Below are 12,498 nucleotides of genomic sequence, written 5' to 3'. Positions count from 1 at the left end.
TTTATTAATCCTATTCTCCATAACCTATACTTTGAATCTGGAATATCTCTCAATAGCTCTGTATTCAAGGGTCAGTCCACAGCTGGTATCACTGTTTGAAGGTGGTGTTAAGTTTAGGATGTTGGAAGTGGTGGGTCATGGGAAGCATGTCTTTGACATATGTGTTTTTTCCCTAGATCTTTCTCTCTCTTTCTCTGCTTCTGAGTCTCTATTTGATGAACAGTTTTACTCCACCACAGGCTTCCCAACATGATGCTCTGCCTCACCACCAGCCCACAGCAACAGGGCTAAGTGATTATGGACTAAAACCTCTGAAACTGTAAGCCAAAATAATGCTTTCTCCTTTATGTTGTTTTTCTCAAGTATTTTGTCACAGCAGTGGAAAGCTGTCTAACACAAGGTAGTAATTATTTTTACATCTATTTTTTACTGGGAAACCTTAAGGTCAATTTTGTATAAGTTACAAATAACTGCAGATCAGCATTCTGCTTAAAGCCTTATGGCCAGAAAATCTCATTTATTTCCAAGTCAGTGTCTCAGATTCGAGAGCCTATTGTGTGCATCTCTCTCCAATCTATTACATAATGGGTATATTTAGAGCATGTAGATCTATAAAGGTCAAAAATAGGTTTTTAAATTTGGATTGTTTGTTTTTGTTTTTCTGGGAGAACAGATTTGTCAGTACACCCTTGCTTAAAGGTATCTCAAAGTCAACTGGTTCAATGAACATATTTTCTCTTCCTGGAGTCCTCTGCTGCTTCCCCTCCTCTCTGTGGATGGTATCACTGTGCAGAACCCTGGGTGATCTGCCTCATTTGTCTCCTATGCTCATATCCAGTCATCCTCAGACTCTATGGAGTCAATGTACAGACAAGGCTAATGTTGTCCCTTCCATCACTAGGAATAGAAACTTGAGCACGTGGCAGCCCAGTTAGACTATATTTCCTGGACGCCGTGGTTTTTGAGAAAGGCCATTGGATTGTTTTCCCTGAAGTGGACTAAGCAGAGGCAACATGTGTCTTACCCCCTCCAGTCTGTCTCTCTCCTTCCTACCTGCTGCAACTTAGGCACAGCCATAACAGTGAGCGTGATGACAAAATCCTAGAACACAGGGTTCCTAAAACTTCTTTGTAACATGGGCCTGCATTATCCGCCTAATGAAGCCTTTGGATCTCTTCTCCAAAAAAGTTTTACAATGTGTAAAATGCAACATATAGTGTATGCAACATATAATGAATTCCACTTACCTTCAAGTATAGCAATCAACACATAACTCTATTTGTTATGTACTCATAAAGCAATTTTTATTAATACACTAAAAGACTAAACGTAGCAGCAGGTCTTATATTTGCAATAATTTCAAAGCAGAGATATGTATGGATGACATTTTAAAATTCTTTTATAACTATGTCATAAGAAGATAGCTCTACTTTCAAATTGTTGACTGAGCCACAAACATTGCTAAAAATCCTGTGATTTGGTGTCAGTGTTCCTAATTGAGGATATTGATAAACTTTATTTAGAGCCTGGTGATAATAAAGATGTATTTTTTCCTATTTGAGGTCACAAACCTTCTAAATTCTATCCATGGCCCATTGCAGGGTCCTTCAACCCCTGGTTGAGTCCACAGGCAGAAGATGGCAGAACTTCCAGAGTACCTGGCTTCTTGGATGATCTCTATGGACTGAACCTGCCTGGATAGTCACAGTAGAGAGAAATAAACACCTGTCTCTTTAGTCACTGAATATCTTCTCTTTCTCTCCCCACAGTGGTTCAGCCTGGTTAAACCTGCCTAGTTGGTATGTGCACATTAGTTCTCTTGTTTTGGTTACCTCTTTTGCTTCCTGGTACTGGCATTTCCAACATTATTGCTCACAAATTGCTCTTAACCAAACCAAACCAAACAAAAAACTGTGTTGAAACATTGTTATATGCATTACAAATATTTGCCTTTTGAGGGTACAATTTAATGAGTGCTGACAATTTCATCCACCTGAGCAGCCACCATATTCAACCTCCCTAATATTACCATTACCCCCAAAGTTCCATTTCTGGGTCAATTGTTCACCTCCATCAGCCTACTCTGCTTTTTGGTCCTTGGCAATCACAGACCTAGTGTCTTGTGCTACAGATGAGATTCATTTTCCTGGGGCTTCATGTAAATGGAATTATGTAGAATGTACAAGTTTATCTGATTCCTTTGAATCAGGGTCAATTTTTGAGGATTTGTCTGTGTAGGTGCACTTATCACTCCTCTGATTCTTTTCATTATTGACTAGTATTACTTTTTTTGAATGTACCATAAAATTTGTATCTTTTATCATTTTATGATCATTTGAGCTATTTACAGTTTGGACTATTGTGAATAGAACTGCTGCAAATATTCCTAAACAGTTCTCTATATACAAAATTTTCACTCTCTTTTGATAAGTACCAAAGAGTGGAATGACTGATTAACATGGTAAGTAGATATTTAACTTTTGGTACATCTACCAAAAGCCTGGTGGACTTTGTTGCTGTCATTTAAACTGTAGATATATTCGTAGAGAACTGCTCTAGTAACAACATTGAGTCTTCCAGTTTATGAACATAGTTTTTCAGAGCCTAATAATGTGATGTGGGAGATGTTAGTTCCAGAGGAGTGGCTCTGCCCATTTTTGCTTCCTGATCTGTTGTGTTTCACACTATTATTGATATACCTTGGTGGTTTTATCTTTCTATTGGCTTTTTATTTTACTTACCTTGTCTCTATTTCATTGTCTCCCTGTGCATTAATCAGGAAATTTTAAATTATTCTTTTGCTGTTCTTAGCTTTAATGAAACACCAGCACCTTTGTAATTTCTATTCTATTTTAGAAATTTCAGCATGTACCTTTGACTTTGTATTGTCTAATATAAATCTGCACTTTCGATAATTTCTAGGGTGAAGGACCTTAAAAAATTATAGCCTATTTTTTATTATTTTAATTCTAGAATAATATAATTATTAGTTCTACGTAAAATATAATTACACTATTTGTATAATCTTTAATCTTTTCTTTTAGATTTGTACCCTTAGTTTCCTCCTGCCCCCTGTCCCATCTTTTTATAAAATCATTTGGAGCATTTGTCTTGTTTAGAAAACTGTCTTTAATAGTCTGAACATATAAATCTGTAATTCTCAAAATTACATTTGCCCCTCTTATTTTACTTTCAGTTTTGAGGGATAGTTTTGCTGAGAATAATTCTGTTTTCTAGATGTTTTGCTTGTTTCTTTTCCATTTGTTCTTTGTGTTTTGGTAGGAGAGAGCATCAGCCCTTTGAAATGTCATATATTTCCCTCCTACTTTTCTAATTTATCTTTGCTCCTCTCTTATTTTCTCTTGGGCTCCAGAATCTCAAGCCCTCACTGTCTTGGTATGTTCAAACAGATTGAAAGTAAAATTATTCAGCTTTTCTGGTTGTTCTTAAAAGGTGTTTACAAGTTAATCTATTATTTTTGGAAACAAATTTTATATATATATATATATATATATATATATATATATACACACACACACACACACACACACACACACATACTATGCATATGTGTGTATTCACCCTATAGAATATTTTATGATATTATATTTTATTTTTATTTAATTTTCTCAATAAACTCTTGTGGCTGATATATAGAAATACCAATGCTCTATTTTTATGGTGCTTTCACATCAGTACACATCTAGAACAAGATGATTAGAAGTGGCCATTCTAGACATCTTTGTCTTGTTTCCACTGATAGTTTCAGTATTTTTGATGTTTGATTAAATATGTGACATTGTGGTGCAGGATATTTGTTTTTAGTGCCTTCTTTTGGGTTGAAGAAGTTCTTTTCTGAAAAACAGTTCACAAAGTGTTTTTCTTATCAATGGAAGGAAATTGGGTTACTGTCAAGTCATCTTTTCCTGATTCACTGAGGTAGTTGTCTGATTTCTTTTACTTATATCTTTAAATGTCATAAGTTGCATTAATATATTTTCTAAAGCCAAACAATGCTGCCCCTTCTGGCTGAAATCCAATTGAGTAGTAATTTAGATCACAGTTTTAACACAATTCTGTTACATTGTTGGTAAGAGCACAAATTAATATAGTCATTTTGAAAGCAGTTGGACTGTGCTGTTTCCTTCCTTCCTTCCTTCCTTCCTTCTTTTTTTTTCCTTGTGTAAGTTCTGTCTGCATAGGTATTAGTTGAAACAATCCAAATTGAGTGTATTACAAGGGATTTGCTGGTTGTATCTGTAAGGAATCATATATGAAATTTATTTCTGTTGACTGTGATCTGTGTGAACTGGTAGACTTCCGTATGCATTAGTATGAAACAGCTGAGAAAAATGTAGTGGAAATGCTCTGGGAGACACTGCCCAGCAATAGAGGCACCATGGAGTGCTGTGGTATGTAAGGGAAGAAGGCAATAAGCATGAGAAATCTTTATTACAACATTCTCCATGTGAATTGAAATATACCTACAAAGCATTACTATAGGGATATACACATATTGAAAAACACAAAGAGATTTTGCTTTTTGGACTTTATGAGATCCTACTGCCCACCTAGGCTTGGTTGTCCCTGCACCAATCCAAAATCAATAGTCTGTCCCCAGTTTAGAACCCATCTCTCTAGAAAGTTTTCTAGAACAATCCCAGCCCACTCTGATGCCTCCAATATTTGAAATCCTGTGTCGTATTTGTACATTTTCCACCCAATGTCACACATGATACAAGGCAAAAAAATATTATCAGCTGTGAAGAGGTATTTTTTTTGCAAAAGAAATAGTGAACATTTTTTATTTTTTAATTTTTTTTATTGGTTGTTCAAAACATTACAAAGCTCATGACATATCATCTTTCATACATTTGATTCAAGTGAGTTATGAACTCCCATTTTTACCCCAAATACAAATTGCAGAATCACATCAGTTACACATTCACAATTTTTACATAATGCCATATTAGTGACTGTTGTATTCTGCTGCCTTTCCTATCCCCTACTATCCCCCCACCCCTCCCCTCCCATCTTCCCTCTCTACCTCATCTGTTGTTGTTCAGTTCTCTCCCTTGTTCCCCCCCACCACCTTTTCCCTCACAACCTCTTATATGTGATTTCGTATAACGTTGAGGGTTTCCTTCCATTTCCATGCAATTTCCCTTCTCTCTCCCTTTCCCTCCCACCACTCATCTCTGTTTAATGTTAATCATTTCCTCATGCTCTTCCTCCCTGCTCAGTTCTTAGTTGCTCTCCTTAAATCAAAAAAGACATTTAGCATTTGTTTTTTAAGGATTGGCTAGCTTCACTTAGCATAATCTGCTCTAATGCCATCCATTTCCCTGCAAATTCCATGAATTTGTCATTTTTTAGTGCTGCATAATACTCCATTGTGTATAAATGCCACATTTTTTTAATCCATTCATCTATTGAAGGGCATCTAGGTTGGTTCCACAGTCTAGCTATTGTGAATTGTGCTGTTATGATCATTGATGTGGCAGTATCCCTATAGTACGCTCTTTTAAGGTCCTCAGGGAATAGTCCGAGAAGGGCAATAGCTGGGTCAAATGGTGGTTCCATTCCCAGCTTTCCCAGGAATCTCCATACTGCTTTCCATATTGGCCGCAACAATTTGCAGTCCTACCAGCAATGTGCAAGTGTACCCTTTTCCACACATCCTTGCCAGCACTTATTGTTGTTTGACTTCATAATGGCTGCCAATCTTACTGGAGTGAGATGGTATCTTAGGGTGATCTTGATTTGCATTTCTCTGATAGCTAGAGATGGTGAGCATTTTTTCATGTACTTGTTGATTGATTGTATGTCCTTCTCTGAGAAGTGTCTGTTCAGGTCCTTGGCCCATTTGTTGATTGGGTTATTTGTTATCTTATTGTTTAATTTTTTGAGTTCTTTGTATACTCTGGATATTAGGGCTCTATCTGAAGTGTGAGGAGTAAAAATTTGTTCCCATGATGTAGGCTCCCTATTTACCTCTCTTATTGTTTCTCTTGCTGAGAAAAAACTTTTTAGTTTAAGTAAGTCCCATTTGTTGATTCTTGTTATTAACTCTTGTGCTATGGGTGTCCTATTAAGGAATTTGGAGCCCGACCCCACAATATGTAGATCGGAGCCAACTTTTTCTTCTATCAGACGCAGAGTCTCTGATTTGATATCAAGCTCTTTGATCCATTTTGAGTTAACTTTTGTGCATGGCAAGAGGAGGGGATTCAGTTTCATTTTGTTGCATATGAATTTCCAGTTTTCCAAGTACCATTTGTTGAAGATGCTATCCTTCCTCCATTGCATGCTTTTAGCCCCTTTATCAAATATAAGATAGTTGTAGTTTTGTGGATTGGTTTCTGTGTCCTCTATTCTGTACCTGGTCCACCCGCCTGTTTTGGTACCAGTACCATGCTGTTTTTGTTACTATTGCTCTGTACTATAGTTTGAAGTCTGGTATCGCTATACAGCCTGATTCACACTTCCTGCTTAGAGTTGCTTTTGCTATTCTGGGTCTTTTATTTTTCCATATGAATTTCATGATTGCTTTCTCTATTTCTACAAGAAATGCCATTGGGATTTTGATTGGCATTGCATTAAACCTATAGAGAACTTTTGGTAATATCGCCATTTTGATAATGTTAGTTCTGCCTATCCATGAACAGGGTACATTTTTTCATCTTCTAAGATCTTCTTCTGTCTCTCTCTTTAGGGTTCTGTAGTTTTCATTGTATAAATCTTTCACCTCTTTTGTTAGGTTGATTCCCAAGTATTTTATTTTTTTTTGAGGATATTGTGAATGGAGTGGTTTTCCTCATTTCCATTTCAGAAGTTTTGTTGCTGATATACAGGAATGCCTTTGATTTATGCATGTTGATTTTATATCCTGCCACTTTGCTGAGTTCATTTATTAACTCTAGCAGTTTCTTTGTAGACCCTTTTGGGTCTGTTAGATATATTATCATATCATCCGCAAATAGTGATAATTTAAGTTCTTATTTTCCTATTTTTTATGCCTTTAATTTCTTTTGTCTGTCTAATTGCTCTGGCTAGTATTTCAAGAACTAAATTGAATAGAAGTGGTGAGAGAGGGCATCCCTGTCTAGTTCCAGATTTTAGAGGGAATGCCTTCAGTTTTTCTCCATTTAGAATGATGCTAGCCTGAGGCTTAGCATATATAGCTTTTACAATGTTGAGGTAAGTTCCTGTTATCCCTAGTTTTTCTAGTGTTTTGAACATAAAGGGATGCTGTACTTTGTCGAATGCTTTTTCTGCATCTACCGAGATGATCATATGGTTCTTATCTTTAAGTCTATTGATGTGGTGAATAACATTTATTGATTTCCGTATATTGAACCAGCCTTGCATCCCAGGGATGAATCCTACTTGATCATGGTGCACAATTTTTTTTGATATGCTTTTGTATTCGATTCGCCAGGATTTTATTGAGAATTTTTGCATCTAAGTTCATTAGAGATATTGGTCTGTAGTTTTCTTTCTTTGAAGTGTCTTTGTCTGGTTTCGGGATCAGGGTGATGTTGGCCTCATAGAATGAATTTGGAAGAGCTCCTTCTTTTTCTATTTCTTGAAATAGCTTGAAAAGTATTGGTATTAATTCTTCTTTGAAGGTTTTGTAAAACTCCACTGTATACCCATCCGGTCCATGGCTTTTCTTGGTTGGTAGTCTTTTGATGGCCTCTTCAATTTCTTCCTTTGTTATTGATCTGTTTAAATTGTGTGTGTCTTCCTGACTCAATCTGGGCAGATCATATGACTTAAGAAATTTATCAATATCTTCACTGTCTTCTATTTTATTAGAATATAGGTTTCAAAATACTTTCTAATTATCTTCTGTATTTCTGTAGTGTCTGTTGTGATATTGCCTTTTTCATCCCGTATATTAGTAATTTGAATTCTCTTTCTTCTTCTCTTCGTTAGCATGGCTAAGGGTCTGTCGGTCTTATTTATTTTTTCAAAGAACCAACTTTTAGTTTTATCAATTTTTCAATGGGTTTTTTTTGTTTCAATTTCGTTGATTTCTGCTCTGATTTTAATTATTTCTTGTCTTCTACTACATTTGCTGTTGTTTTGCTCTTCCTTTTCTAGGGTTTTAAGATGTAGTGTAAGTTCATTTATTTTTTGTTTTTTTCTTTTTTTGAGGAATGAACTGCAGGAAATGAATTTCCCTCTTAAAACTGCTTTCATTGTGTCCCATAGATTCCATTATGTTGTGTCTGTATTGTCGTGTATCTCTAAGAATTTTTTGATTTCCTCCTTTATGTCTTCTGTAACCCATTGATCATTCAGTAACATATTGTTCATTTTCCAGGTGATGCAGGATTTTTCCTTCCTTCTTTTATCATTGATTTCCAGTTTCATTCCATTATGGTCAGATATGGTGCATGGTATTATCTCCACACCTTTATATTTACTGAGAGTTGCCCTATGGCATAATATATGGTCTATCTTTGAGTAGGATCCATGTGCTGCTGAGAAGAACGTGTATCCACTTGATGATGTTTGATATATTCTATATATGTTGGTTAAGTCTAGGTTATTGATTGTGTCATTGAGTTCTATAGTTTCTTTATTCAGCTTTTGTCTAGAGGATCTGTCCAATGGTGAGAGCGGTGTGTTGAAGTCCCCCATAATTATTGTGTTGTGGTCTATTTGACTCTTGAACTTGAGGAGAGTTTGTTTTATGAACGTTGAAGCACCATTGTTTGGTGCATACAAATTGATAATTGTTATGTCTTGATGGTGGATGGTTCCTTTTAACAGTATATAGTGTCCTTCTTTATCCCTTTTGATTAACTTAGGTTTGAAGTTGATTTTATTCGATGTGAGTATGGCCACTCCTGCTTGCTTCCGAGGGCCATGTGAGTGGTATGATTTTCCCAACCTTTCATCTTCAGCCTGTGTATGTCTTTTCCTATCATATGAGTCTCCTGAAGGCAGCATATTGTTGGATTTGTTTTTTTAATCCAGGTTACTAGCCTATGTCTCTTGATTGGTGAATTTAAGCCATTAACATTTAAGGTTACAATTGAAATAGGGTTTGTACTTCCAGTCATGTTTATTTATTTATTTATTTTAGTTTGGCTAGTTTTTCCTCTTTGGTTATTTTCCTTCCCCTTTATTGAGATACCTCCCACTGTTAGTTTTGGGCGCTATTTTTCAATTCCTCTTCTTGTAGTATTTTGCTCAAAATGCTTTGCAGTGCTGGTTTTCTGGCTGTGAATTCTTTTAGCTTTTGTTTATCGTGAAATATTTTAATTTCATTGTCAAATCTGAAGCTTAATTTTGCTGGATACAGTATTCTTGGTTGGAATCCATTGTTTTTCAGCATTTGAAATACGTTGTTCCAAGATCTTCTCGCTTTCAAAGTCTGTGATGAAAAATCAGTCATTAACCTAATTGGTTTACCCCTGAATGTAATCTGCCTCCTTTCTCTCATAGCTTTTAATATTCTCTCCTTGTTCTGTATGTTAGCTATCTTCATAATTATATGTCTTGGAGTTGGTCTATTACAGTTTTGATGTTTGGGGTCCTGTAGGCTTCCAGGATTTGGCAATCCATTCCATCTTTCATCTCTGGGAAGTTTTCTAGGATTATTTCATTTAATAAGTTGTCCATTCCTTTGGTTTGAACCTCTGTGCCTTCTTCTATCCCAATGACTCAAATTTGTTTTTTTTTTATGACATCCCATATCTCTTGAATAGATTGCTCATGAGATTTAAGCATCTTTTCTGTGTTGACTGTATTCTTTTCAAGTTGATAAACTTTGTCTTCATTATCTGATGTTCTGACTTCTACTTGATCTAGTCTATTTGTAATATTCTCGTTAGAGTTTTTAATCTGGTTTATGGTTTCTTGCATTTCTAGGATTACTGTTTGTTTTTTGTTTTTTTTTTTAAATCTCTATCTCCTGGTAAAGCTCGTTCTTTGCAGTTTGAATTTGTTTGTTTAGTTCGTTTTCAAAATATACTTTCATTGCTTGGACTTGCTGTCTCATGTCTTCTCTTGTCTTCTCTAATATTCTGTTCCATCTGAGTTAGGTATGCCTTGATTTCTTTCCCTGTCCATGTTTCTGATGCTTCTAAGTCCTCCTGTAGATTTAAGTTGTCCTGCATTGTTTGTAATCCTTTTTTCCCTTGTTTTTTCATGTTGTTCACATTACTTTCCAGCTCTGTTTGACTGCTTTGTAACTGCTTTCTCCTATACATTTGTTTTGGCTTTGTATATCTCTATTGTCTCTCCTTTGTGGTGGGAGATTATGCCTAGAAATGTTGGGCTTTATTGTGCTTTAAAGCTGATTCATTCAATTCATAAAAGGCTTCCAGGTTCTGTATGCATATAGTGATTTGTTGTTTGTTCTTAGGACTCTGTTTAGGTTAGGTGCTATGATGGTACGAGGGTTAGTATGTCTTGGCTACTTTAGAAGATTGCTCTACTGAAGGTGGATACTAACAGGCAATTGGATCAGGGTGTTGGTAGTAGCTAGGTATTTAGGAGCCCTATAGACAGCCTCTAGACATTCACCTATTTGCATTTAGACAATTACACGTAATGGAAGACGTAATGCTTGGGATGAAAGTTGGGGGGGTAGGGGAATGAAGGTGCTCTTAAAAAGAAAGAAGGAGAGAGAGATAGATAGATTAGAGGAGAATGAAAAGAACAATAAAACTTGAAACGGGAAAGAAAGAGAGAAGGAAAAGGGGAGAAAGGAACAGAGAGAGAAGAAGAAAAAAAAATATTGAAGTCTTAGAGATCCACTTTCTTCTCTTCCAGTAGGTGGAGCTGTGCCCTCTGAGCGGAGCTTCTGCCCTCTACCTGCCGATAGCAATCCCTGTAAGGTGTTTCCTGGGAGTCTCTCAGACTTGTCAGTCCAGAGCCGTTTGACTTCTCCGGCCCTTTCCCCCTTCCTCCTGTCAGCCAGCCAGCCAGGTCCTGTTCACCAGAAGCGGTTCCCCAGAGATCTAGTTACACTTGCAGCCCCACCACGTGTCCCATTTAAGCCCCAGTGCTGTGGTAAACTGGCGGCTAAGACCTTGGGAGTCACCGCTGGTGATATGGGGGGTTGGGGGTAGGGGATCCCCTCTGTTTCCCTACAGACACGACCCCTGAGAGGTCCCTGAAGTTTCCTGGCTGCTTGTATCTGGATGGGGAGGGAGTCACACACCTGCTAAAGTGGATTCTGCTGGGAAGGTATTCCATCAGCCGAACTCCGATGACGTCACCTCTCTGCTATGGAGGGCCCCAGGCTCCTTGCCGGAGTGTCTGAAGCTCCCGGCTAGCTATTTCATGAAGGCTTGGCTAAAGACTTCTTCCTGCCAAGCTGCGTCTCGGAGGCTAGCGGGACCCAGTCACGTTGGCTGCGGGAGGACGAGCCAGCAGCCACGCCACGGCGTGCGGACTGCGGCTGGCTGATCTGGACCTCTGAGTTTCGTTGCAGGGATTCGCTTGTCTGGGGCAAACTGTCACTTCAAAAAATCCTAGTAGCTCCCGGCCGGTCTCTCTTCAGTGGAATTTTGCTAGGAGATTCTCCGTTGGTAGAATCTAAGCGTTATCTATGCGTCTTTATGACCCCATCACTGGGGGGGTATTGACAGCACTGCCTCTCTGCCCGCCGCCATGTTGGATCTCCCTGAAGAGGTATTTTTGACATATTTTCTCTCTCTCTTCAACTAGATGTTAGCTGAATGATTCTCTGTGCTTGTTCCCCGTGGAGCTCTGGGCATGTCTGCTGGTTGGTTCTTCAGAAAACACTTTATCCTGAAACCTTGTCATACTCAAAACTAGCCTGTCCTTGTTAGGAAGACAGGCTATCACTTCATGTTTCCACACTTTGTTCATAATTTTGATCCCACTTAAAATGCTTTCCTAACTAACTTGTCACCTCCATCACCACCACACAGCATCCAATCACAGTACCCTGCCAAATGCTTTGTCATCTTGTTTTACTAAGAATTTTAGAATTATTCCACAATAGTTATTACAGAATTATATCTTTCTTTGTTGTTTTGTTTTATGATCTTTCCCCTTAAAAAGAATGTAAAGTCTTTGATTGCAGATATTTCACATGACTTCTTGACCACTGTATGTTCAAAGCTAGAATGGTATCTGGCACCTGATAGAGATTCCATAAATATTTCTGTAGATCTGAGTGTACACTGGGCACTAAACTGAAAACTGTGGTTCACTGGCAAATGAATATAAAATGTTTAATCCCCTTCCCAAAGAAAACTTGATAAACAGGCATAAGATGTCTTATTATATCCACTTTTCCCCAGATACAGTAAGAGTAGGTTAGAGCCCTGTTGTATAAAATTAAGGAAGAATATGTTGCCAAATTATTTTGTGATAATTAAATTGTCCCATTCAACTGACATTCTCATATCAGTCATTCTTTTTTGGTCACTTTTTTTGGGAAGACCTATTAAAATGCAAATGAAAGTGATTAAAATGTTAACTTTCCTCTGTAGATTATAGGAA

At 37.3% G+C, this 12,498-nt stretch overlaps 1 protein-coding gene across 1 annotated transcript in view; it reads left to right on the top strand.

Annotated features, from left to right (window-relative positions):
• Positions 1 to 12,498, top strand: part of LOC124088921 (NXPE family member 1-like) — a 240,957-nt gene that overhangs the window by 54,118 nt on the left and 174,341 nt on the right. The gene's annotated exons all lie outside the window — the stretch shown is intronic.

The sequence above is a fragment of the Marmota monax genome, unplaced genomic scaffold (genome assembly GCF_021218885.2).
Source record: "Marmota monax isolate L192 unplaced genomic scaffold, Marmota_monax_Labrador192_F-V1.1 WCK01_AAM20220418_F8-fsc00081, whole genome shotgun sequence".
Lineage (NCBI taxonomy): Eukaryota > Metazoa > Chordata > Mammalia > Rodentia > Sciuridae > Marmota > Marmota monax.
Note: the sequence above shows the minus strand (reverse complement) of the source record. Positions and strands in the feature narration are given on the sequence as shown.